This window comes from Pinus tabuliformis, chromosome 9 (genome assembly GCF_031772625.1).
Source record: "Pinus tabuliformis cultivar Carrire ecotype Pingquan chromosome 9, CPIR1, whole genome shotgun sequence".
Classification (NCBI taxonomy): domain Eukaryota; kingdom Viridiplantae; phylum Streptophyta; class Pinopsida; order Pinales; family Pinaceae; genus Pinus; species Pinus tabuliformis.
The window spans coordinates 1,054,293,306-1,054,297,844 of NC_142307.1; positions in this window are offsets into that span (position 1 = coordinate 1,054,293,306).

The window sequence follows — 4,539 nt, forward strand, 5'->3', positions numbered from 1 at the left end:
GCTTGGAAAGCGCTTGGTTCGCCTGTGCTTTTGCCTGAAATGAGACATCTATCAGGCTTTGATAAGGGAACCAGTCGACCTTTAGGGATCCTCCCCAATGTGCAAATAACATTGAAAGGGAAGACCGTTCAAACGAACGTGATGGTCGTTCAAGGACCCTTGGATTATAACCTACTCCTTGGACGAGACTATATATATTGCATGGGAGCCATCGTCTCATCACTCTTTAGAGTAATGTGTTTTCCGCATGAAGGAAGAATGGTCAAGCTCGTGGACCAACTTTCATTCCCCGGATCACGCATCGCAAATAGTCAGATACCATCCCTAAATGGTCTATTCACGCAAGAAGTGTCTCAACCCATGGTCCGTCCTCCTGATGAGCGCGAGTAATCCGGGAGGATATGACTGGAACCCAGGGGGCATGCGTCCTGGCCTGCTTCGGCAGGGGAACTTTGGGTATAGGGTAGGTTTCCGCGGGAGAATATGACTAGTCCGTACCCCGTCCGTCTAGGAAGAGGGTTGTTCTAGAATAAGATTCTTTTGTCAAAGTTATGTGAGAGGACGGGACCCGTCGCTCACCTTTGTCTATTTCGGTAGACACTGCCGAGGAAGTGTTTTGTTTGAAAGATTAACGAGACAATATTTGGGTAACCTGAAAGAGGTAAGCCTCTCTCGTCAAAACAAATGTTTTGGCGGAAGTGAAGTAGAGGTAACCTTGAAATCGTACTTTATGCCTGGGGGCATGCAAACCTTTTGGAGTGCAAGCAAGGGGCGACTATTTATTTTTTTAAATTTTTAGGTCCTCCCTTTAAACCTGTAGGTCTAACCCTTTAAACTCGTAGGATTAGCCGTTTCTGAACTTGCATAACGAAAGGATCCGGGGCAAAGATTAAGTGAGATGAAGCTCCATAAAAAATAGAATCTCGATGAGACACTCTTAATCATATGACTGGTATAAACGAGCAGTTTTAGCATAAAGTTCATGCTCGTTAAAAAATAAACGCAAGATCCGAGCAGTTTTAGCACATAGTTCATGCTTGTTAAAAAATAAACATAATTCCGAGCAGTGTTTTGGCGCATTCAAGCTCGTTAAAAAATGAACCCATCCCAGTAAATGACCTTTGTGTACGTAACCTGATCAGCCATAAAAGCCTTGGTCGTGTTTGCACCGTCACCTCCACTTTTCATTTGGCCGATCGTTCACCTCCATATGATTGTTTACCCATTTTGAGGAACAGCTGCGAAGAGTGATTTCACCTAGCCATCCTTGTGACACTGCCGTGATTGGAAAATTCCAACCTGTACCTGGAATCAGCTGCTAACCCTGTTCATCACTCGTTCCTCAAAAGACGAGTCTTCTTTAAGCTCTTTTCAACTGACTCGTAAAATATGAAAAGATTGCCGAGTTTTGGCCTTCCAGCTCGTTAAAGCGACCGGAAGTGCTATCCCTCCTCTAAATTTTAATCTTTTTGGACCTGAGGGATTATTGCACAAAAAGATCGAGCGCTTGTTTTATTCGGCTTGTTAAAACTATCGAAAACTCATCCTTTCTGTATTGTTTTATACTTTTTCGGACTTAAGGGATTAGATGATGAAAAAGGACTTTTGGAGTTAACTTTATGTTCCTTTTCAGACTCTCTAAAAATGAAAAGGACCGAGTTTTCCTTGTCGTTAGACACGTTAAAATCACTAAATAGCGACAAACTTGTCTTTAGACGAGAACGAGTTTCACTATCGCTAGGCTCGTTAAAACATAGCGATGGGCTTGCCCGAAGGGCAGGTTATAGAACAAGCATATGTTATCCTCCTCAAGCTTGACAAAAATAAAGAGGTACTGGTCAGCAATGACTGGGGAAAAATTGGGAGAAAACTAAAGAGAACTTTGATGGTAGCAGGTCGCTCTTGAACATGACACTTTTCCTCCGTACCACAATCGGGTTGGGTTGTTTCATTCACCGGCCACATCACCATGGTCTCGCCATACCATCCATATTTGGGGTAATGCTACCGATCCATTGCATCATTGTCGCCATATGTTCAAGAGAAGTCGTTCAGAAAGAGTCAACCGGGTCCCATCCACTGCCATACATTATCCTTCATCCATTCATGACTGCCACCCTGAATCATATGTCACAGATCGTTTTCACCTCCATTAAAATCATTAGCTCCGTTCCGTGTCACTGATGTGGGATTCATTAAGGCCCCCCTTTGGCGGATCGCTTCTTGTCGACATCAGCTCATTATCCAAGAAGTTGATCTAGGAACAACCCCTACAGTACTTTGAAGCTTGCATGCCTCAATGTCAAGTTTCTCACTTCCGGCGACAGGTATACATCAATGACCTTCGACTAGAAGATTTTGTGTGGTGTTCGACGCCAAGTCCTTTATTCACACCACGTGAATTGTACTGCAGTACCTTGAGGGTCATTATCATTATCGGTGATTCCTCTCGCGCTTGTTAACGGTTTACATTATTGACCGGTAATCAAGCGATGTCCTTCCATGTTCGACTTCAGCGCAATTCTCACATGGATCGACTTGTACTTAGAGTGAAGATCGAACGAGTTTGAAGACCCCGGATCTAGTTTCATCCATCCGGGCTGCGATATATATTCAGGAAAAATAAAGACATTTGACACGTACATCATTGCAGCAGATGATCATCCTACTCAAAGGATGATAATTTCACCAAAATTATCAGTCTACCATCAGACGATCGTCTGTTCTATGTACAAAAATGAATTTATAAAGCTGAGCATGGGAATGCCCGCCTCAGCTAGATCATGAAAGCAGTATGAATCATAATGTATTGTATTGTATCTTATTACAGGTCTCCTCCCAACAAATGGATGAACTTCGGACCCTCCTGGATAAAGCATTTCACCCGATAAACGGCCTCATACTTTAGGGGGCAACTGTTATAGACATTTTTGTGCCTTACAGCATTGAGCATCAAATGTCCATAATATAAGGGATCCAAAGTCCCTAAACATGTTGTTCCTACCCCTAGAGGAACAAGGCCAACAAACCACAGCAATTCACAGAAGTTCTCCACTTGAAACCACTCAAAAACAAGCCAATTCTGGATCATGTCAACTGCTCCACTGAGCATCTGCGCTGAATGTCAACTGCTCCACTGTCTACCTGCGTTGAATGTCAACTCCAACAAAGGCTACATGCGCTGAGCGAGTTTGGACAAGTGGCAGGCTCATTCCTCAATGTGTCAATGCCCAGGAAGCTTCCAAAATGACACTTGTATCAGGGAATTCGACTGGTGATGAGTAAGAGGTTCCAAATCTCCAAGTGGAAGCAAGAACCTCCAAGTGGATTCAAGAACTGAGAGAGGGAGAGGACACTAGTCAGATCTCAAGCTGACTCATCCTCTCTCCAAAATAACTATATATAGATCTCTCCTCCATGAGATCTAGAGGCTGGAATTTCGTTATTGCAAAGAATTGCTGTTGGTTTGTGACTGGAATCATTGGGTGCTTAATGCTTTGAAGGGAGCTGAAGAAGAAATTCCATTCTTCTGGGAAGGAGATGCTGGATTGGAGCCCTCTGGGTTGTATCTCTTCCTGAACCTTGTTATCAATCAATAAAGCTATCTTGGTTCTTTCCTATATGCTGGTGTATTTTGTATTATTTGCATTGGTGTATTTGATTTACTTCTAATCCTGAATCATTTATGAATATGAATATTTGCCTTTGTGTTGTGTTCTTCTCTTGTCGCAAGTAGCTGTTCTATTGTCACAGGTAGCTGTTCTCTTGTGATCTTGTTGGAATCAAGTAGTTGTTCTCTTGAGCGAACGAGGAGGCAAGTAGCTGTGAACACCCAAAGAGAAGAGGATCTAGATCGAGGGACAAACGGAAGACAACGGTAAGTCTATCGATCTCCCCTCTTTCACATTTCATAAAGGAAGAAACCAGAGTAGCTGTATCTGTTTGTTGCTAAGGAACTGTCACACCTTAGGTGGATAGGATCGTCCTGCATAGGCATTTTTCCCCACAACAATAAAACCCACATATATATTTCAAATACTTGAATAAATTATCATAAAATTTATACATGATACTTTTGAACCAGATATGTGTATGTACACTGCTACCCAGAAATAAAGCTACGTACAGATATGAAACCTTTCGCTACAAACACAACTTCACTCTCCACAACATTTACTATCACAACTACAGACTTCTGAATAATTCATTTAGATCACAACATTATTATAACCACATATCTATCATTGTTAATTACTTAGACATTTACAATAAGTAAATCAATCAAACATATATGTCAACATATCTTCAGATTTTTTAGATTTGAGTCATCACTGATCCTATGGACTTGATAATCATCACTTGTTCTTCATGAGGTTGTGTACCTCACATTCACTTATGTAGTCACTGTTGGTATCATCCCAAGAACCCTTTTTCCTCCTAAAAAACATATCGTTTGTCCATTCCTTTTCATCATATATCCCTTAGAATCCTTGAAAATTGATTATTAATAGTCTTATAGTTATTAAATTGCATAGAAAT